Genomic DNA, 25,306 nt, shown 5'->3' with positions numbered 1-25,306 from the left:
CATTCCCTTCCTCCTCTTCGTCTCTTCTTTGGCGTTTCCGCCGTCAGATGCCGGACTGTTACTTGTCTGAGAGCAACTTGCTCTTGGTTTCCACAACGATACTTTTTGATCTCTCCAACAGAGTCGAAACACATAAGTGGAGAAAACAACCTAAATCGAGCGGCCTCGTGTCTTTGAACACCCACTGCTGACACGTGCTGATTAATTCTGTTCTCTTCTTTCCTGCGCCATGCAAAAACACACACACATAGTGCAACTCACATTCATGATGTACACAGAGATGCAGGCGTGCACATATATATATGTTTACCAAGATTTAGACATGTACACACACACACACACACACACACACACACGCTCCAAACACCCACTCTTCTCATACGAAAGTGGGCTTGTCAAACACACACACATATATTCTCCAGACTTGCAACGAGGTTGTACTCAGCGTGTGTTTTCTCCATCGCTCCTACTCTTTCCGTCTCTCTCCAGGGTACGCATGATAGCGACTGATGTAGCCGGCAATTTATATAGCTGAAGGAGGCGTATGAAAAATACAGATGATATCCCGCAAAGGGGGTTTCAAAAGTGGAGGAACGGAGGTTGTGAAGAGGATAAGGAAGAGTGGGGTAGGGGGTCCTCAGAGCCCAATGTATGGCTATAGTGTCATTCAACCGGAGACTCAAGAGACATTTTCAGTCCACTTTAAACATAAGCTCTTTTCTTGTCCTGCTTTAAGAGCTCAACCAGAAGCTCTATTGTACTGTATTCAGTTCAAGCTTCAGTGATTGGAGATGGAGATTAAATAGAGGGTTGGCAAGCAAATGTCCACTGAAAGCAAGTAGCTGAATCCTCAACAGCTCCAGGGGCCCAGATCTGTTGCTGGCTTCTGACCTCCCTGTGGAGTGTGGCCAAGACAATAGACCACATGCACTGCTGAACTGAAAATAATGCAGCAATGTCCTACATTTTGTTGTGATCAGTGACAACCTTTTAAGATGAATGGCAAAATGTCTTCAATTCAATCTTGAGTCAATTTATATTGATTAAACTTTCTCCAGGCTTTGTGCCATCTAAATAATTGGGATGAACACTGACTGACATAAACAAGGGTTGTCAACCTGCTCTGGTAGCCAGAATCTACACAACAACATAACAACTACCACAATGATTGAAGATTTACATTTTGGATTCAAAACTGATTGTAAAGTCATTTGAAAGTGTGCTCCCCAGGACTAGTAAATTAACTTTGCCATGTAAGATTGGTGAAATACCCCTTTAATTGATTTAAATCCAAGTCAATTTGGTGATGAAATAACTATTTGGGACAGAGAGCCAACAGAACAGTCTAGTGAAGATAACACACTGTGTATCAGCATGCCGCGTAAGCTGTGGGTTTAAATGAGCAGCATTTAATTGTATGTAGCTGAAAGCTCCTTCACTGCCAGCAATTTGCTCTTGCTGCAATCCCCTGTGTTTGTGTGTGTGTGTGTAGGTGGTGTTGGAAAATGCAAGTATATTGATTGTAATGACTCTTACTGTAGGTGGTAATTTACGTTTAAAAGAGAAAAATAATGCGGTGGTACACACTGCTTTCTCCCATTTTCTGTTACATGTTCATTTATTAACAAATTGATGTGATACTGACTGAAACGTTGGGGCATACTTAAGTCTCCTGACTTTCACGATTGATCCTGGACCGCTTCCCCTTTAACATGAATCTTGAGGAGCCCTTAAAGGCACTCCATTTATCCCCATTTGGGTTGGGAAAAGCTCTAGGTGGGGAAAGGACATTTAATGAGACACGCTGAGGTTAAATGAGAGCCGAGTTAGGGCAGCAGATCTATTGCCACGAGCCTCCCTGTTTGAAAAGCTGTTAATTCCTAAAAGATCCTGTTTTTTAAATGATGCCAGATGCTGAAAAATATGATCCCTTTTGTGGCATCACCTACACAAATTATTAGTTATTAATTTAATTGAAAAAAGACAAACAAAAGAAAACTTATTGTCATTACAGTCAACCTAAATGTTTTTGAAAACCATGAATATGTGGAAACTTTACATTTCTATTGGTTCATATAGTACGCCTTATTTTGTGACAATGCTGTGCTCATGGTCTGATTAAGTTTCGGCACAACAAAAACCCCACAAAAGATCCTGATTTGGTTGCCACAAACACAGATGGAGATGTCCCAGCTGTTCTTCAAAGGCGTCCGTTTTTTGTTGCCACAAAAGTGAATGGGAATTGTCTGGAGGACCCCTTTAAAGATATCCGGTGGTTTGACACTTACAAATGTTGAAACACAATCACGCACTGTGGTCACTGGCTTGTCAATTTTCATTTAATGTGAACATGACATGTATCACAGCAGTGGAGGGTGCGGGGGAGCAGGGGATTCATATAATAGCTCACAGCTATTGCAGTTAGTAGGATAAAGTCAATCACATCACAAATTCCTTCCACGTGAAGCACATTTCATTCATAATAATATTTTGAATAAAAGCCCATAGTTTCACATACTTTTAGGGGTTTGGTTAAATAGTGAAATATATTACAAAATGAGGTGAATTGATTTAGTCTTAACTCTTGGTTAAAAGTGTTGGGGGTGGGCAATGTGCTGATTCCCAAGTGTCGAATAAACAAATGGATAAGAAGAGGTCACAGCCATCAGGTGCCCAGGAAAGACAGAAAAGAGGAGAGAGGAGAAACTAGCAAAAGATCAAGGTATGGAGCCATGTCATCCATCTTCATGAGTATGGTCATGCATGTAATGAAATTAAATTATGTTAATTAGTATAGGCTAACTCCTATGTTTGTTAGCCACTTGCTATTCTACTGACTATAATAGTAGATGACGACAGCATCCATTTTAATCTAGTGGACTAGCAAACTGATTAATTGATTAATAAATGATGACTTGCTCACATTTTGTTTGGTAAAAGTCACGTTAGGTCCTGTGCTGCTCAGTAAAGTGAATTATCAATTCTGTAAGCTAATTCAAAAGATGTATATTGCACTGATATTTTGTGATATAGCTTTCTGAGTCATTTGGAATGTGACACAACCTCCTTGGTTAATAGCTAATTATATAATTACATAATTAGCTATCAATCAATTAGCTATCAAATTATTTGTTTCTTATTCTAAAAGTTGGATAAATTATGTTTAATGACATGTTTATTGTTTAATTGTGCTATTAATGCATTGATAATATGTTGTATTTTAATGCAAATACAGTTAGTGTTGGAAGTGAGGTTCGCTCAGGGTGTCATGACAGCTAGGACCACCACTGATTACACCTAGAACAGTTAACCATTGTATCAATGGCCTTTTAATAATTAAAGTAAATTCACAGTAAAGAGAAAAGGAGAGCCATGTCTATTTTTTACACGATGGAGAGACTTTAGAACTTCAGTCTGTAAAAGCTGAGATATGAATTTATTTTTACCTTTTACACATAGTAATGTTCTTTGGTAAAATAAATTCTCGTTTAAGGCAATAGTGTAATCCATAGTTCAGCCGATTCTTGAGATGATGGGTGATTTTCTCAGGGAACAAAACTTTAAAAGAATAAATCCTTTTGGAAAATAGACCCTCGTGGCTATTATTTTACATCTCAAAAGTCAGTCAAATACATATTTAAGCTTGACTCCTTCAAAAATTTTTACAACAGCTGCTGCCTTTATGGGACCATATTGTATCGAACATACTGGATCCTGTACTTAAGCCAGAATGCATTTCTTTACTATTGAGTGAATTTCCTATATCATTTAGAATGAATTTAACATTACTTTTTTACATGGTAATCTTTTATTTTAAAATGGATTGTTTTGTAAACTTTTCACAATACAGAACTGCTACTGCTACTTTCTCTCTATACCACAAACCTCAGCTGTGCCGAGGCAGATCCAGTCAGAGGAAAATGCTGCAGTACACTCTTCATTATAATCTACTACAAAGTCATTCCATTATTTACAATCAATACACAATTATCCCACAGGCAGGGAGAATATCTTGTTTATGTCCAATAATTTTTTCTGTAATGGTTCCGCTTGACCTGTGGCTGGGCTGCGAAGAAAGGAGGGCGTCGGAGAATGTCAAGGGTGATAGACTCGCTTTTACAGCCAGCACGGTGGCACCACGGTGGAGACAGGAGGTGGTAGATTATGTAGGTGTAGTTTAATGACAAGAGACTTTTAACAGTGGGAGTGTTTATTGATATGTATGTTCTTTTCTGTGATATAAAATATGTAAGTATGAAATATTTACAGAGTTCACATAATGTAATGATAATGTTATGATGAACAGTCCCTTAATGTCTACATACCCATGTATGACTATTAAATCTTTTATACCATGAAACACCTAGGGCTGATTGCATAAAATACATCTATAGATTCCTGACCAAATCTAGACATATGCATTTTTTTCATCAGATCTGTAAGGCTGTCTATAAGCCTGATACTGTTTTATGAATCTGAGTCTGAGTTTATGAATCTGTGAAACTCGAGCACATGCACCAGCTTAATTTTCACTCCCACAATCATACATGAACGGATGTAGACAAGCTGTTAAAGGTGCAATGTGTAAGAATTGGCCAAATGTGAAATATATACTCAAGCAAATACAGGGCAGCACATCACCAGAGCAGTAATTATTGCTAAGTGCAGGTGCCAGTAGCTGGTTATCCTAGTTGGCTGTGCAACTAGCAGTCTGGACTGGGGATTGTTGGTGCCTACACCACTAGCACGGGTGCTTTGGACCAGGACGGATGAGGATTAGCTGGTTAGCATGTTAGCTTCAGTAGATATCTGTTCAGCATAATTCTTAACATAGACATCATGATGTCAGCCCTGTTATTTCCTCACATTGGCGACATAGTTAAGTGTTGGATGTAAAATGCTTACATATTGCACCTTTAAACACCCGTTTGCATATGGATACTTGTGCATGTTCCACCCCTTTCAATCACCCCTTTCAACGATAGCAATGGAAAAGATGAAACAGTACAACTGATTGGATTTCATCAGCAAGGTTCTTCACAGCATCAGAACAGCTGTCATTACGTACGACCATTAGGCATGGCTGTGGGTGTTTACAGTGCAGGCATGTTCTTGTAAAGCACTGTGGCAGTTATCATTATTAAATGTAAGAAGGATGATCAATGATAATCTATAGAGCTCACTTTGAAACAGACCATTCAAAGTGCTTTATATATCAGGAAATCTTAAATGGTTTATAGGATATACTGAAAAGATCATTAACAGGAAAGCAATGGCTCATATTTCAATTCAAAAATGATAAAATTCATGTGTCATAAATAATTAGAAATAAAGATGATAGATGTGCCTCTGAGTGACATTTACAGAACACTCTGTAGACTGCAAAATAATAACACAATCAGCCAAACTGGCACACAACCTAAGCAAACTCTCACCTTATATTTATCTGTCCTTTGAAAAAAACATGCCGATGCTATGTGAAAGGTCCTCGCATTCTCACTGTTCATCCTTTTATAAATACCAGTTTTTGTTTGTACATATTTATACATCCCCACAAGCTTTAGAATAATCCGTGAGATCAATCCACATGAGAAACATTTCCTTACCCAACGAGCGACAAGGTCAACATCATGGTTACAGGAGGCACAGTGTTGGATAGTTACATTTCAAGGCTAAGTGGACCACTGTTTCCCCTTCCCTCTGGTTAGTGCGGTGGTAAGCTATCCAATATTCCCGTAAGGCTCTAGCTCTTCCAGTGGTGGCTTCCAGTAGGGGAGAAAATGCCCCCTGGGTCTTTAACCCCACCACTTCTCTCTTCTCCGATTGGCCTCTGGTCTAAAAAAAGTAATCTCCCATTGCTTTATTGATTGGTGTACTCTGGGGAGGGCTGACTGTAACATCGGATACCAAGGATCTGCTTGTGGATTGTGTCTGCCTGTCAACACTTTAAATTGCCACTGGGGCCAAACCAGCAACTCGAGCTATTCAGAATGTCAGATGCAGTTAAAGACAGCAGGTGGGATTATCAATAAGAGGGTGGGTAACCAAAGCGGCGCCCCATTTTGGGGGGACACAAACAGGAAGTGGAGCAATTTGATTTCCATATTGATGGTTTCTGAAATGAGAAACTGGGGATGGAAATTGATGCTATGCAACATGTCGAGCTCAGGCTTGGTGGTATCTTTTAGAGGAGGCAGGGTTGGAGTTAAAAAAATACAATCACTGAATGGATTCCATATTACACCAGTAGCCCTCTTACTAGCCTCGGGCGCTCACGATGCTCCACTTCTCCTCTGTGGAGAGCTAACTGGAAAAAAAGCTGCTCCCCGATCATGTCATTTGACACTGGAATAATGACACATTGTTATAAGCGCAGCAACATTATCATTTCTCTGCTGTTAAGTGACTAAGTCTATGGTCCGAGACAAAGTGAGGGCAGAGTCATACAAATGTAACCAGGAACCAATATGACAAGGGTCTGACAGGAGGAAAATTATGAAACAAGATTGCATTATTCTAATGTGGGCAGACAAAAGGGTAAGGGACAAGAATAAATGAATTTCAGCTGAGTCAGAGGGAAGCAGATAAATGCCAATGAGCCAATGCAAAGACTTTTATTTTAATGAGATATGGAACGGGGGGCTGAGAGGATAGAATGAGAGATCAATGTGACCAGGAAACAGATGATTACACATCAGCTCATACATTATAAAACGGCACATTCCTTCAAGAGTTTTTACTGTAGTTGTCACTGCTCAGGTGTTAAATGGGAGCAGCATTCATTTCTGAAGAAGTTTAAGATAACCACAATAAAACAGCAGGCCAAAAATGTAACCAGATTGGAGAGGCCAAGTCTGAACACTTAAAAAGTTTTTCAGACAGTTAGTAAGTGATCTTATTCATCAGTAAAGTGGTAGCGACATGTTAATTACTTCTAAATGTTAAATGCATCTGTTACAATAGAAACAGAGCAGTGTGCTCTGTCACTCATCAAGAGAAATAAAACAAACTAATTTATTCCTCTTGGACTTGGTGAGTTTTTATGTTTTCTGTGAAACCCTGCTCTTTGTACCATGGTTCTTATTAGCCTGTTTATATTCTCGCATCTCATCTCATTTGTGTACGCTGTGTGCACATTTGTCTGTCAAGGAGACATTTTTGTTCTGTTTGTTACATAGTAAAATTTGTTTCTCTTACTACAATTTATACATTTCACATATCTTGCACAAAACATGTTGCAAACAATATAGGAATATATGAATAACACTTTATTTGGATATGCATTCTATGGAGATCATTTTGCTTTGTCTGTAGATTTTTACTTTGTGACAGTGTATGTGACAATTCATAAACATACCTAAATTTTCTCAGAATAATTTAATACTCTCTCAACCTATACGAGTGTTCCACAAATTAGACATGATTATTCACAAAGAAAACTAGGGCCTTTTGTTGCATGTCACTCCCCCCTCTCATCCTATTTCCTGTCATGCATTTAGCTGTACTGTTATTGAAGCCATACTTGTGTGCTACATTAGTGTCAGTTTGAGTTAGCTTATTTTATGTAATCCTCGTTTGAATTATCGTAGCGGCTGATTTGGTTAAAACATCAAAAAAGTAATGATTAAGATAAACCTATCTTTGCAATTCCTCAGTTAAACATTCTTAATTCAGTGGTTAAGGTGGCTATTTCTTCTTGGACGATCCATGCCGGTATACATTACTAATACCATGAGGCGGTCTCACTGAGACGCCCACATGCTGTTTGATAAATGTGAGCCTGAGTGAAGAGAACTTGGATCCTTATAATGCTGCAAGCTGTAGAAAAAAACACAGGACTGAGAGCTTGGACTGAGAGTCAAAGCTCCTGGAGCTTTCTGTCTCTTACCCTCACGAGTCAGTCCTCTCATCTGGAATTATTCATGTTTCCACAAACAGGGCTGAAGCTTTAATCAAATGCCTGCTACCCTTCGTGCTGTCGACCTCTCTCACTCGCAGCTGTCACAGCGGGGTAGGTAGGTCAATCGCTTCTGCCACCACTGTTTCCTCTGAGGAGCATTTCTACCGCAGGAGATGGCCATTAAAGCAATCTGAATCAGTGCTGGCAGAGTGGACGTTGTTTGCCACTTGCCTCGGTAACCCACTATGTAATGATTAATGTGTGAGGGTAGGGGTGGTCTTAAGTTTGGGACAAAACACAAGTGACTGGAAGGCCAGTGGTTCAATGCCACGGAGTGACTGGAAAAATCTGGTCGGAGAACAAATGAGTAACAGTCACCCTTCTTTTGAAAAAAAATTGGAAAAGCCCCAAAGCAGAGAACTAAGGCCACATCTGCTCAAGGAGAGCAGCTTGATGGCCACCGAAAGAGGAGAACTGTGCTTGCATTAAGCACCATCCAGCATGATTGTGTTGTTGTATGAATTAAGTAGCACCATGCTGAAACAGTATGTGTTCTCACATTGGATAATTAGTGAAACTGGATGAATTGTTACAAGTCTGTGAACAGCTGAACTCATGCTGTATAGTATGACTTTGATTTAACAGCTTTGAAAATGGGTTTAAACAGTGACTAACTTCATAAAATCCTTTCGGAGTGCCTGTAGCTCTAATGAATGTGTGATTGATGACCCTGGAGGCTGGTATTGTGAAGAGGCAGAAAAGACCATCAATAAAACTGCTATGTGCTGGAGTATAACTGCACCAAAAGCTGTGTGAATGGTGAAAGTGCTTATTTGGTTAAAAAGGATATTTAACCATGTAAAATATATGTAACGTCTAACAATGAGGTTGGCCATTAATCGTGTCCAAGTGTCATTAAAACTCAGCCACATCAGATGCAAACAAGAAAAGCATTTTAAAAAAACATAGCATATTTCCGTTTTAAATGCTGAATTATCTTTATCTAGCATGCACATCACATAGCTACCACTGGAGGCATTGATGTAGATAAAGGTAACCAGCTGTATGTCACAAGAGCCACTTTCTTTTGGTAAGACAAGGCCAACAAGCCTCAAGCTCAACACATGTCAAGCAAAAGATGAAAAATGACTATAACTGAATGAATGCAGAGCCCAAGTGCTCAATCAGTTTCACATGCAGTATGAGACCGGGGAACTTTAAGGAGTGCTTGAGCATGAAAAGGCAGGTCACAGACAAATAAATATTCTTCGAGCACTCTTTGGCAGAGCAAGGAGAGAAGGGATACTACAGTAAAAGCATTTTTTTGCTCAGGCATACAATGTATAATTGCCTTCCCGGCATGATTATGACAACACATTTTTTTCAGAAAAATCTGGTGTATCAATAGTTGGTGATGAAACAGTCCGAGGGGTTGAGATATATATATATATATATATATATATATATATATATATATATATATATATATATATATATATATATATATATATATATATATATATATATATATATATATCAACTCTCAATCTCTATATTGATGTGAAACAAGTATTTGGATAGTTCATGTTGATTTAGACTAATCAATCTTGATTGAACTTACAGATAAGAATACACTGTTATCAGTGGTTCAAAAAGACATATATAATTTTATGATTGTTTCTAAAATATACTCTTAGGCAAAGAAAATGGCTGCTGAAATGAGCTCATACTTATCCAGGTACGATTGTCTACCGTGGGACCAATTTCCAGACATGTCTTGTTTTAATGGTGTACAATAAAATACTCTATGACCTCAATTGTGAACCCCATGTCATGACCAAATTGGAGGTCTTTTCAGATGCTATGCAATAAACATGGTCAGACTTAATCATCAGTGTTCGTTACATGAACTTTGGGTGGAGATAGCTCCCTTGCTATGCTGTGGTATTTTACATTAACCTTTGGTAATACCCTTTAATCTAATGATGATGCCCTGCTGGAGTTCAATAAACCGGAGGACATGGAAGTGTATCATCAAATTTCTTCTGATAAATCCGTCCTAATGACTGACCCAATGACAGGGCGTCTTTCTGTCTGCCTAGTGTAACTCGGAACAAAGTCCTCATAGGCCAGTCCAGCCTCTCAGCAGCCATCTTGGCAACAGCAGTTATTTTTGGCTAACAGGGCCAGATCCTCATCTAAATTAATGGGGAGATAGTCATTACTTAAGTTTAAATTGACATGATACATAACAACTACATGTGAAGCCTGACCAGTGAGTCTGATTTTTTAAAGAAAGAGAGACTTTGCACCAAAACGAGGTTTTATATGCTTTCTTTGCTATAGGTTGTATTAACACTGTGCATGCACACAGTTTCATGACACTAACTCAGTCCACAATACTGGGACGTGACACTGTTCAGTCATCTTTTCAGAGCACTTGGAAATGAAGTTCTTCAGCACCCACATGTCTGCATTTCTCTTGACAAAATATGCCATCCTGATGGACAGGTTATGTTGTTAAAGTTGAATTTATTTTTTATTTGGTCTGTGACACATGTAACAGCGATAACAAAAATTTGTATTTTAAATCAAACAAGTTCCATTGAGATTTTAACCCCTTTGATGAATGAGAAGAATTTAGGGGAGTTTTGGGGGATCATTATTGGCTTACAGGAATCAAAGCCTTTATAGGTGGCCAGCACATGTTTCATTTTTTTCCTGTGCACATCACAATGGTAACAAAATTCATTCTATGAAATGAAGGTAAGCCCCCACTGACTTTAGAAGAATAATATCTACTGAAAATCTCATGTGTTGTTCAATTACCTCCCTTTTTCTCTTTCACTGCCCTCCATAAGAGTGTTTAATCCAATATCCATCACCTTCTCATCCTTTTAGACCTTCAGATCTCTGTGCAATTCTTAAGCATGGCATCATTTATCTCCTAGGTATCTTTATAGGACGGCTTACTGTGAAACACCGGCGTCATTTCATTTCACGACTGAACAGATGCTGATACTGACTCCTAAGCTGGCACGATATAGTAGTAGAGTAGATCTAGATAAGACTTCCCCACATGATGCAGTGCAGTATTATACCACACCGATGCGTGCTAATCCCACCTGTCACTGTCGAGGTTATTTTCATATCCAGCTCCTCCTTTATGCCCTGATGAAGTGAAGGATCCAACACTTATTCATGTCTTTTCACACCCAATTAACTCATGGTGGCAGACAATGCCCTGTTGACCATACGATGCCATCCTGAGATATGTCTTACCTCACTTCCGCATGACAAGAATAGAACTGTTGCCAGCTGCAGTTACCCTGCCAATCCTTGCCAACACACAATAAACACTGACACTACTCTCTGTGCAGAAACAAAACAATGCAATCATAGCACTTACATCATTTTTATGTTTCAATGTGCATTACTGCAAATGCACTGAACATTCGTGACATGCACCAAGCATTACAGCGCATTATTATCACTGCTCGCTAAACATTATGTTTCATAACACAGCCTCTGTGCAGTCAGTTCTGTCAAAATGTAAACACACAGCAGCCATTAAATGTCATGTAACTTTTCCATATGCCATCATTATGAAAGGCATCTTCTTTGCCTTCTCTATATTTTCCACATGAATCTGCACACATAAAGCAAACCACTGGTGTTAGTCTATAATCCATTGTCTTCATACCACATAATTGCATACATAACATAGACGGTAAACAAAGACAGTACATCTGTGCATAATCCATCCCTGACAATGCAAGCATAACAATCATCCATCCTTTCATCACATGTTTACCTTAGACACACACACTTGAGCACAGCAAAGGACTGTTCTTTTTCGTAACAATTTAATAGAAATACACACCAGTTGGTGTGGGTAATTGACCCAGAGAAAATATTGCATTAGCTTTTGTGCAGCGGCCCATGAAAACACACAAACATGGAACAAGCTCCTCCTCTCTGTCATTTCACATTATTAGAACACTTACAGTGGAATGTTTCAGACAGATGGGGTTGACTTCTGAGATCTGGGTTGCTAATCCCTTCTTAATTTATCTTAATTTAGTTGACCGTCTGTACTGTACCTGCAGTGTTTGGTGTGGTGGTGTCTATGGGTCTTCCAGGACCGCTGGTGCCAGGTAAATATGATTTACTAGAGAGGCTACACAGAGAGGACAGAGCCATCTGTATTCCCAATGTGCCTCACCAACGGTATGAGTGAGCTATTCACAGAGCAGTAAAGTAATGCCTTCTGCACTGCCTTTTGCTCGTTCAGCTGTTTTCACGTGTGGACAATCGAGGCAGATGAATAAAGGCTGTTTTTATTTGTGTGTGTGTGTGTGTGTGTGTGTGTGTGTGTGTGTGTGTGTGTGTGTGTGTGTGTGTGTGTGTGTGTGTGTGTGTGTATGTGTGTGTATGAGGGTTGTAAGTGCATTACCATTTCATCAGTGGAGATGATTCAGTTGTTGTCCGGTAAATTCATGTTACTAAGATAGAGTAGACCACAGCATGCTGATACTTCTTCAGAGGGTCTGCTGTCCACTGCAAATAACACCCCAAGCAGTTTTCAAAATTAAACATGGAATGCATGTAATTGTAATGCAATTGATGAAAACAGTTTAATGGTGTAGTTGTAAGTATGAATTATAGTATAGTATTGTCAGTATGAATAAATCTTCCACTTCCATTCTTGTGTATCTTATCTATCTAATTCCTCACAATATTTAATCATTTTGAACTATATACATATAATAATGGACTCCACAACATTATTGTACAGCTATTTGATGGCACATCATTATTTTCTTGATAATTAGCTTCATATAACAGTAACACAAGGCTTTAGAACCTTGGCTCTTTGAAACCCCGTTAAAAAAGGTGTAATCTGTGTGGGACTTGACAGAGGCAAATACACACACTTAGACCCAGACGAAGGTTTCAGAGATTAAAGGTGCAATATGTTAAAATGTAAGTTTAAAGCAATCAGAAATGAGCTTACATTGTTGACAGAATAGAAGAAAAAACAATGTAGAACTTGTGTCAAAAACATCTATGTTACGCATTGCTGAGATGTCTACTGAAGTTAGCATTCTAACCAGCTAACCCCGGCTCATCCTATCTTGTAATATTACTTTGAACCTCAAGTAGCGATGGTTCAATAGCATATCCGAGGCATATCAAGAGATGGGCGTTGCCGCCTCACCCCTCACCTTTAAATGAATCACTGCCGCACATCACAATCTAAATAATTCAGACACATTTGAATGTGCATAACAATTTTGTTTAATGCAGGTTTTATTGCTGTGAGGTAGAATTTTAATAACATTGCATCCCACATAAAATTAAATAAGCATGCAGGCACAAATTCAGCAAAATCCACTTTTAATTTGACAATTTTCTCCATTGTGCCTCAATCTTTTGGCCTGTCAGTCTTTTGAATACTTGGCTCAAGCAACCCAGTCCTTGAAATTTATTTATTTTTGACAAACACCAACAATTGATGAAGAAAAAAAAAAACATAAAACAACTCATTAATATTAGTGTTATCATCAGTTATCATTTAGGATGTGGTCTGCATTTGTCAGATTACATTATTGGGTAGGGTTTCTTTTTTTTTTTTTATCATGGCAGCCATTTGCCAAAACCCTAAATGACACATATACACCTGTGATGCATATTTTTCAGTTGGGGAATTAAATCTACTGATGGAAGAGCAGTAAGTGGGAGGATTAAATGGGAACAGAGTGGTCTCTCAGACCAGTAGTCCTGATGACAGTGACCATTCAGCTTCATTAAGCAGCATCGACACATTTATTCCCAACTTAATCTCCTAGCAACAGTAGAGCTACTTGGCCTTTTAAGCAGTGTTGATGGGATTTCATGCCTGGTCACCTCCAGCAATATCATGAAGAACCACAAAGAATTAACACAATGTACCATGTACACCAAGTACCACAGTCAGTGATTTTAGAAGTATAATTTGTCCCTCTTGGCCCTGACAACTTAGACACCAGAAGAGAACAAGCACTACTTCTGTGCAGAGAGTAATGCCAATTGTCACAATGTAAGGCTGGTATGTGCATCACACCATGAGTTAGCTTTGCAACCAGCACCACCATACATCAAACCAAGTTAAGTCCTTTCAGTTGACATTGATTTAATAGTAGTAGTAGTAGTAGTAGAAGTAGTAGTAGTAGTAAAAGCATGCTTGTTTTCTGCATAGACAATGTTGTCTGTCAGTTGGAGCAATACCATTGGCTTGGGTTGGCAAGTCAAATGTACAAGCATGTGTGCGTAGAAATGAAAAATGTAAAAATGATCTACCAATCTCTGGGTATGTTTAGGTACAAGGCCCAACAGTCATCTTTAATTCAATCAAGCCTAATGCAATAAACCACCCATAACTGCTTAATCACAATTCAAGGTAAAGAGATCTAAGATCTACATCAAACTGTACTCACTCATAGATACTGGTAACCTAAATACTCCCTTTATCAGGATCTGCATCAAAAGTGAACAGGTTGTATTCTGGGCCAAGACCCAGCCAAGTTTTAAGGAAATCGGTTTACAAAATTTTGTATAATTCTGCTGACAAACACCAACCGACGTAGTGCTTGGAAGGCATCATGGAGATCTGCTCTACGGGCCGAGAACCAGCCACCTGCAACCAGCAGCTGCTCTCACTTTGCTGTAGATATACAAATACACAGTGTATTAAAATTAAGACGTTTTAATGGATCACTTGAGAAAACAAAGAAAACAACTAAACATACAGACAAAACATATATTGACCAGTTTAAATTAAAAGCAACTCTTCAATTAAATACACCCATAAAAAAATGCTTAAGAAACTAAAAAACAATTCAGAGAATAGTGACCATGTGCGATGGCCTTTCGAGCAGAGCGCTGGATAGTAATTGGCCAAGTGCGCCAATTTACCACCTTCAAACTAGAAACCTCAGACTTCATGGCAGAATGATCAAAGCCGCCACATTCTCCAGTGTTTCCTCGGCAAACAGCTTTTCCACACAGACTTTCATCTTTCAATTCAGCTTTTCATCCTTTCTTGGCTTTCAACTGTCTGCTTCTCTGCTCATGGATCAAACAAGAATGAAAATCATAACACTGTATATCAGAGGAGCCTTCATTGCATAAATAACGATGTTACCGTGGCAATAATTAATATTGTTCACACCTCATGATCTGCAGTAGAAAATGGGATTGCTTCAGGATTTTAAGATTGATGGGGATATGCTTCCATTAAAGATGCACCATACTCACTAGTGACAAAATCATATTTTAGTTAATTGAAATAAATTGTCAGAAGATGTAGATGCCTTTCTTTCAACACCTGCACTCATCAGCTGTTGAAGTAACATATACAAATTAAAGTTAGTAAACATGGTTGCCTAGAATCACTTTCCAATAGGAATATACACTTCGAGTAAAATGGGTTCTCTTTTAATGTTTAAACATTTCTTCAAAGAGGCAGAAACTATATCAAAGTTTGTGGGTTCATAGGTCAATGCAGTATGCCTTTCCCCTGTCAGTAACGCACCACTGAAGTTGACAGCATCTCCCATCAATGCCAGCCTGCAGTTGTCAGTCAACTGAACTACTTACTCAAAGGCCTTAGGCCTAAACACTATTTTAGAGGCTGAGAGTGGTTTAAAATAAAGGGTTCTGTTGTTTAATGGGCAGATTAGATGTTCTTCACCTTAACAAAAACTTAACATCATATAACACATGATTGTAATAAATACCATATACAAAGCTTAGAAAGAACCTTCAATAAGGAATTTCTAAATCTTATTTGCTTCAGAAATGGCTAAACTGATACAATGAAAATGTGAAAGTAAAAGCGGATTGTTTGCGCGTGCATCATCTGATCATTCAATTATTCCATTTAATCTGGCAAATGAAAAGTGTCAATATTTCGTTTTTCTATATGCACCAAACATTGAAAACTGTTGTTTGTTTTCCTATTTTCAGCCCAAAACAGAAAATATAATAAACGAGGAAACCAAAACCGAAGGAAACCAATTTTATATTACCCGCTTTGCGCATGCGCAATGGATAGTTGCTCGGTATCCATGGTGAGCAACAACACACTGGTCTGAGCACCAAAAGTCCCACGGTCCAGTCAACTGACTGTGTACAGTCTATGGTCCAGTCCAGGCACGTCGTTAGACCTGAGCATTCGGGGCTATAGCCTCGGATGTTGTCAGAATAGCCCTGGATCTCTGTGCCTTTAAAAAATAAAATAAAATTAAAAAAAAAAAAAATATATATATATATATATATATATATATACATTATATTATAAATATGTATGTGTATATGTGTATATTTATGTATATATGTATATATAAGTATATGTATGTATATATGTATGTGTTTATATATGTATATATATGCGTTTATATATGTACTGTATCTGACTTTTTATAGTATTTGTTCTATAAATAGACCAAATGCAGACCAAAAACTACAATTAATACAGTTTTTTTTTTAATCTGTCAAATGCTGTTAAACAAGTAAAATTATATGCATGTGCCTGTATATCTAAGATTTAATTTATGATCAAATGTAGGCTTTAGATGAAATTGTAATTAGCCTGCTGACACGTTAATAGTATCTTCAGTCTTTTAATCTCTAATTTCGTTGAAGGCCTTGGCAGTGTTTCAATTCATAGTTAAGATATAATTTAGATAAGATACTTTTCACAAAGCTATAAATAAACCCACATTCAAGCTGCACAAAAGAACAATTTACACCATGGTATTGCAGTTGCAAATCATATACAGCAAGCGATGGTAATTGTTTCAACTCAAGGTGTTTACTTTAAATGTAGACACATCCAGAGAGTAACTGCATTTCTCTGTAAAACCATCAACAAGATCATTTGATCTGGTTAACCTCATATTAACCTGGTGACATAGGTGACATACTGATCACAGGGATCACCATAATGACAAATATGTTTATACAGGTGCACAATTGCACACTGAAAAAGAGGTCATGCATCTTCATACCTCTCCTCCCGACTCCCCCCTCTCCCTGACATCCATCTCTTCCCCAGACTGAGAGACCCACCAAGCAGGGCGAAAAGCTATTATCACCAGCCTTTCTTCATTTTAACTATGATGTTTAGGTGCATCAGCATTAATCAGGGACAGAGAGGGGGTGGGAGTGGGAGAGAGCAAAGCAACAGAGAGATCAGACCTGAGAATACACAAAAGAGGCCACCAAGTGGACCGCAAATCACCCTCTTATCTCTGCGAGATGAAAGACTTGTTTTCCCTAGCCAGTAAACACAATTATGCATCCGAACATACTCTCAGAGGATCATTCAATAACAAATCTTTTCCATCTCCAATTATGGCAAATATAAGCAGATAAGAACTATGCCCAAGTATTCTGGTAATCTGTTACCTTTGCAGCAAGTGTATGCACCACTGTGAAATCTGAGTCATCTTATTTAGCAAGTATGCTACACTCAGTTAGGAAGTGTTTGTTGTGATTGTGACTTGTACCGATAGAAATAGAACAAAAAAGATGGCGTGCACTGACTCAAATGATGAAAGGACTAATGCTGTTACCATAACTGATTTTTTCGGGAAAGCGATATTCAGTTTTGGCCACAGCAGCAAAGCATATAAGTGCAGGTTGCAAATAAATTATAAAAGACAAAAGGTCGGATTGAAATGGACAAAACTGCTGTTGGAGTGAACTGCTGCAGTGGTTGAATAGGATAAAAACACAGAAAAGTTCAATAGAATGTGACGAACTGGCAGCCAGCCCTCTTAACTTGACATATTATATATATAAGTGTTCTATGTATACTGATCCTCTGCCTCCTTAACCCCCCTACCAGCTAATCTTTATTATGATCTCAGGCCATTTTTGGGACCTATAACTTAAAAAATTGTTAATATGTCATTTAGAACTGGCACTGCCCCCTCTAGCCTTAATCATTACTTAAAGGTCCCATATTATGAAAAACACGTTTTCTCTGGTCTCTACATATATAAACTGGTCCTCCTTGAGCCTGACAACTCCTAGAATGAGGAAAGCAAACATCCATCCCCGACACTCAGTGCATTTACATGACACTTAAGAAAACTGAATTACTGGGTTAGTCCGACTATGTTCGGATGTTTGAGATGCATGTATACTCCCTAGTCTGACTAAAATCGGACCAGATCAGATTTCTCATAGTCGAATTAAAGCACCCAGATTATTCGATTGATAGTCGCATTACTCCTGCATGTATACGTTCCAGTGGATCTGATCGGACTTTTGCATTCTGCGCAGGTGCGAGATTTTTCCCCAGGGCCGTGAGCCGGAAGTAGACGGACGTGCATCTAGTTTGTGTAATTATCATGTACGGCATATTGAATGCTGAGGCAGCTGGTAATGTGAAGAGGTCAACCGGAGGTGTTTCTCTTACCACTAGTTGAAATGGGTACAGTGCCACCTAGCGTATCGGGGTATGACGTGCTCCGGCCCAATAATCCGATTTTCTCACCGGCATGTATACTCGGATAATTGCAGTTGTCTGATTGAGTGGCATAGTCGAACTATGGCTGTAATCTGACTGACTAAGACTAAGCATGTAAACGCACTGACTGATGCTCGTAAAAGGATCAGTCCCAACCATACTGGACCCAGCAACTGCACCCGAGCCACAGGTAAGTGTCACCATGTTTTGATAGTATTTAGAGTTGCCTACAAGTATGGCGAAGTCAGTTGGAAATCGGCTAACTAGTTAGCTCCGCTTTGGTCCGCTATGCAGTGGCGTTTGAAGCAAGTATAACGTTACTAATATTATGATAGAGCTTGGTTGTCACAGTAAAAAGTCTGGAAACATGCAGACTGGAGACAGAGACGATGCGAACAGTGTTCGAGAGTTTGGAGACTGTGATGGAGACAAACACAGCTTTCGCTAGCTGTTAGCCATCAGCTACATGGTAGTAAATGTAACAACACATAGAACAAACTAACATTATTCAGACACATTCAGACATTTTTCTTCCATTTTTCCCCATGACAAAACGGCTTTCTTTTATTTATCTTTTCATTATCAGGTGAGAGAGGGCATCACATACTGAATAGATTGTAAAACCCTTGGAGGTAAATTTGTAATATTGACCTATAAAAACTTGACTTGCAATATTTAATATGAAAACATTGAAGGTTGACACAGGCAGGTAATTGGCTGCAAGCTGACTAGTAACCTCCAACTGTATTCATGCAGTTGCAAAGCAGATGTACTTCTCACCATCACACTGCTAATTTGGTCATGCCAATGTCATTTGCTGCTGAAGGTTCCTCTGCAACGTCAGCCCCCCTACTTCATGTGTGAAGTTTTTGTTGTTATTGAGACTTAATGTTCTCCCTGCAGATTTGCATCTTGGATATCCTGTCAAATCTAATTATAAAATCATTTGCTGGATATGGTCAATTCCACAACATGACTTGGGAAGTAGTTTTGCGACACAGCTGTATCGCTAAAAGAATTGATGCTTATTTTGTGGTTAATCCAGATATTGCAATGACAAAACACAGGTCTATGGGCTAAGATGTGTTTTTGGCTGTTTTAAAACACAATATACATGTTCACAAAGACAATGACAAAAAAGAACTGTTTTCTCACGCTCTGTCAGAAAGGTATTTTGTTGTGTAGTGGGATGAGATCATTTGCTCATACACTTCGCTTTCTCTCCCTGGCAAACTCAACTGTATTTGGTTTGGGCAGATTCTCACCTTAGCGTCCTCATTCAAGCATCCTTCCCAGCTCAGACTCTCTTGAAAGGTGACTCACCCTCCACTATGTTCCTGCAGATCCAACGTGGTCTGAGCTCACCATTTGAGCTTCCATTACCACAGAACTTTGAAGAAACCGGGGGCTGACTGAGACTCCGGGGCATCTATTTCATCCTCTCTACATGTACCATTGTGAAACCAGGCCTCTGGGGAGAGCAGACGGCTCCTGTTTCATAGTGTAATCTCTGCTCATATGTGAGGGCAAGCAAACTACCCAGTTCTCCACCCCCCTCCCCTTGAGTGAACAGGCTGAAATGTAGGAGGCATGCTTGGCACCCAGCATGTACTTTGAAAATCGTTTGATACATAAGTGGTCAGGAGATTGAATAGAGGAGGGGGATATAAGGGAGAAGAATTATGCTCCCAGTGCAAGTCTAATCTGAAGTACTGATGAACTGACTCATGATTTGAAATGATAACTATACACATTAACACTTTCATACTGGACAAGAAACACATTAAATCCCACTAACATCTCCTTTTGTCTTTATTGGGAATGAGTACCATTGGCATTCACATTAAATGACTCAGCAGTAGTCACAGGCTCCAGCTTTGATCAGCTGTAATAAAAAACACCTCGATGGACATGCTTATTTTTTCCCCTATTCAGGTGTGATGCTATGGCATACGAAGAAGGAACCTGGCTTGACTTTGGTTGTCGGTGAGTTTGAAAGTTTGATGTCCCATCCCTTCAACATCCAACTTCCATCATCAGCTCTAGAAAAATGATTTTTGTTTTTGTTTACTCTTAAGACTTTTAAAAAGCAACTTAAAAATCTTCTGGATGCAGTCTGATGAGGTACTGTATACAGTATGATCTGTTTTCTACTGTTCCTGTGTTTCTGGAAGGCACACAATAGAACAGAATCTCACATCACCAGCATTCTGTCTTGGTTGGTCTTGGTAATCTATTTAATAAACAAAAACAACAGTTCTTACTTCATTAACGCCCCGGTCAAAATGTATCTGTAAGACATATAGACAACAGTGTAACACTGACATAACAGGATATTAATAATTGTCTCGACAATAACATCAATGCGGAGAAAATGGGTATAGAACCATCAGGTCAGGGGTGGTGAGATGACTCATTTGGTGTGTGAAGAAATGGGCTGCTAATGAATGAGAGTAAAATGACTGAAGGCTGCCAAGGGCTTTAAAATTACAGTGGATTGCACTAACATAGACATGACCACCACTTAATGACCCATTGCCCAAAATATGTACTCGTGTGCACTGATGCTTCATAATTTTCCATTTGACAAATAGGTTGTTGCCTCTCTTGGGGTTAGCTTTCAGCTCCAGTCCATGAGCTCCTACGGGAATGTGGGCTGTTGCAGTGTTTCACGTCTTCCTGGCCTCATTTTATGTACAGTAACACAGTTTTCCCATACTGTTAGGCTTTCACTGTACTGTGTCCCCTGAGAGTTAATGAGGTTTGCTGCGCGAGGCAGCTGGACTGAGGCTTCGATCTTGTTAACTTTGTCCACCATTCAGTGTTCTATGGAATAGGTTACTGCTGAAAATCAATGAGTCAGCCTTACAACTCAACATTGTGATTTAATGTGTTCCAAAGCTTATTGATCTTCTCTCCCCTTTCTCTGCTCCCCCACTTTGTACCCTATAGGTGCAGACATGCAAAGAGGCATGGACCAGATGCGGTAACCCCCTCCTTAAGTCATGAGTCTCCTTCTGTTTGTAACAGCCTGTGTTGTTTCCTCCGTGCTGCTTGCTCGTTCACTCCTGTGAATCGGTAGTTAGACGCAAACATAAAAAATGACCTGTTGAATCGATATATCACCCCATTGCTGACAGTTTCCAGTGGTGAGGTGTATAAATAGAGGTTATGGAGCTGATGGCGTACATGGGGCAAAGGGCACAAGGAACATTTGGTCCCCTGTGGGAATCTGTCCTCCCGCTTCTCCATCATTACTCAATGTGTCACCCACCTCCTTATACACTGACATTCAGACACGTGCATCGGTTTCTTCTGCAGCAGATTCATTTCAACTGATGACAAACCCCACCCCCCTGGTGATGCTCAAAATGAGACACAGTAAAAAATTCATAGACATAAGAGAAATGCCATCTTATGTGCACTGTAATTCAAAGCACCGTGCGGAGCAACGAGCGAGGGCACGTTAATCATTAGGGTGGCTAACCGATGGAAGTGTGAGTGTCACTTTTTACCTGCTGAACAACAGATGCTCAGCGCACAGCAGCACTCTTTTCAGGTGCTAATTAAAGTGGGAAGGAGCTGTATGAAAATGATGGAGCAGAGGGGCTTTCAGGTGATGAAACACATCCGCTTATATCTTTGTTGGGGGATGCTGCTTTTTTGGGAAACAACAACTGACTACTTTGAGTAGACTTGATAAAGTTGTCTGTTGTTAGTGAGTGGGAGCAAATTATTTAGACAGTTTGAGCCAAAAAAGAGCAGAGGCTACACAAAAGACTGTTTCCTGTGTAACAGCTACAGCTACCTAAAGTAATAAATATGATTGTGAGGATTTGCAACATTTGTGTCAATCATGGGGCCAATGCCATATATTGCCGGTGTCCTTGGCTCTTCATGTCCTACCCCTCTCTCTCTCTCTCTCTCTCCCTCTCTCCCTCTCTCTCTCTCCATGTATGTCTCTACACTGACTATGTTTACATGATGACATTTTACTATTTCTCTGAATAACACAACATTACAAATTTGATATTGATCATTTAAACAACATATTCTTTTTGGGTATTCCGAATTAGGCCTTACTTCTGAATGTGGCATTTTCAGATAAAAACAGGAAGCATATAGCAGCATTTATTGGGTTTTAGTTGCAAGATCTCGAGCTTTATACAGCATATTAAGTATATGAGTCTTAGCTGGGGGTTTTCATGTTCTGTAGTTTGGTTAAACAAATGAACGATGGAGGCCTAATTCATCATTTGGAGTGTGCATGGCTGCATATGAATGCCAATATTAATGGAATTTTCACTTTTTTGCCATGTAAACAGCTTAATAAGAAAACTATCTTTTTCGGAATAAGGGCACAAACCATAATGCTTTGTGCATGTAAATGTTGTCACTGTAATCTATGTAAAAGCCCCCAAAATATGTTTACAAAATCACTAGTGTTAAGTAGTACATTTAAATGCCTGTTCAGATTCAAGATTAACCCCAGCGAAAACAAAAGTATAAAAATCCAAGTTAAATTGAATCCCAACAGATGGGTTGCTACAGCAGCACTCTGCTGCTTTCTTGTGACTGTGCTACACAACACCTTATACCTAAACAACCTAACAAGTTGATTGCCAGTCACTCCCTGAACGATATATATCACCAGGGCCCTATGCAAAATGCTGTTTGGGGGCCCCTATTTTGTCAAACTTTTTGCTTCTGCAAAGACAAAACTCCTCAGGTTACCAAGCAAAGTAGATCCTAAGCAAATATTCAGACTATATAATTGAGTTATGTTACACTAATGCAGAACATAATCTGTTTTTATATTAAACATTGCAATATGTCACTTTTAAGCAGTTTGACACATTGTACTTGTTAGAGTTATAAAACGAAGATAAATGACTGATGACCGCTATGTGATATTGAAAGAATGTTTCCGTGTATATTTCACAGGTTTTACAAAGTGGACTACTTGTGCCTAACTGATTAGCTGGTCATAACCTGCATTCTCAGGGCAGAACTAAAGGTCATGAATAGTGTTAAGTGTTATACACATACATGAATAAAACATAGTAATACATCAAAAACATAACTAAATTGTAGGAATCTAGGCACATTTGTTCAAATTATATTGTCACAATAAATATTCTAATAAATGTGGTAATGAAAGACAAATAGTTCAGTAGAGTTAACAATAATCCAATCATAGCAATAATCCTCTGCCATAATAGTTAATTGTAATCCACAATAGGCCTAATATGTATATGTGTGTTGTTTAGCACACTTCACATTAAAGACCTATAACTGAGGACACACGAAAATTGATAAATTAATCATAAAAATAAAGTAAATGTTACATAGCAAATATTTAGCAGCACAGGAGGTCTATGACAGAACAGCAGCTCCCACCGGATGAAGATACAGCAGACATGACAGACATTTGCCTAACAACACACCCTCCCTCCCAAATGTAATGCTGACGTGCTGGACCTGCTATAATTCACCAAAACGGGTGTCATAGCTTAAGCAAACACTTAAGCTAGCTAAAGATTCAGCATTAAAATTAGCCCCTCCACCCACATCATTAAAACAAACTTTACATTTATCCTGTGAGCTTTTGTCTTCATCTTGTTTCTTCTTTTTACAGCACCAGATGAATGCGTTCGTTTTCATGCCATACCGTGAATGACCGGTACCGGCGGCTCAGTGCAACTTGCCTCACCTCTCCTCGCTTAGTAGTACTGATCGTCATTGCAACGCAGTAGACACCAGATCTGACCAATCGATAGAGAGCAGATCTGACCAATCAGCAGGCCAGGTGCCAGGTACTTCTCACACCTTTTCCGTCAGGCCACTCCTAAGATATTGAGACTGGACTTGCAATTTCAGGGGACCCCTAGTGGTGTGGGGGACCTATGCACCCACATAGTCCACATATAACAAGAAATGGCTCTTTATATCACCATTCCCAAAACACGACTTCATTGTTGGTCCTTCTCGATTTAGGCAATACAACAGCTTGTTGAGATTAGGGAAAACATTGTGGTTTGGGTTAAAATAACGAGATTATGTATCTCTCACTTATGGACATTATGTTCATAACTGTTCTTGCATTATGTACGTGGTTTAGTAATTTAAGATACCTCACCGTTTACTTTTGGTTTCACACAAGACACAAACAGCTGTCTCCAGGTTGAAAGCCTTCCGGATCCGACCCGCCACCCCTTACTTCTTACCTATCCAGACTTTTTGCTGTCTACACTTATTTGCCTGACTACGTCCTCTACTGCCGTAAAAAGCACTACGGCCACTTAAGGTTGCCATCTTACGAAAAACATAAATATGGATCTTAATGAGCTCCCTTCAAAGTCCACATATGTAGTTGCTTTTCTGATGAGGACAATGATTTTCGTTTTATTTTTTGATTAACTGTAATATCACTGATTTTTTAAATTCACTTAAAGAATTTATCGTAGTTGGCACACGCTTGAAGTCACTCCAGTCCATCCAAGTTTAGATGCTACAGTGTTGTCTTTGTACCATGAGTTGTCTGGAAGAAACAACTATCGAAAGTTCCCCCTCACAGCCAGGGATGTGTGTGTGTGTGTGTGTGTGTGTGTGTGTGTGTGTGTGTGTGTGTATGTGTATATGTACAGTATATATGTGTATACTGGTGGGATGGGGGTCTTTGCTGATGCAAGTTGGTGTCAGCGTTTCAGACCTTTTTTTTATTTTCCATGGGAGCTGGAGACAGAGGAGCTCCCTCAGCTCCTCTCTTTCCATTAATCCCCCACTCTCCTGAAGGAGTGGAACAGGTGAATATTTCACGCTGACTGCCCAGAGAGAGGGATGAGGCATAAGGGTGACACTAGACTCCATTTATAATGGATGGG

This window comes from Acanthopagrus latus, chromosome 11 (assembly GCF_904848185.1).
Source record: "Acanthopagrus latus isolate v.2019 chromosome 11, fAcaLat1.1, whole genome shotgun sequence".
Taxonomy (NCBI): Eukaryota; Metazoa; Chordata; class Actinopteri; order Spariformes; family Sparidae; genus Acanthopagrus; species Acanthopagrus latus.
The sequence above is the reverse complement of the archived record's forward strand: the minus strand, read 5'-3'. Positions refer to the sequence as shown.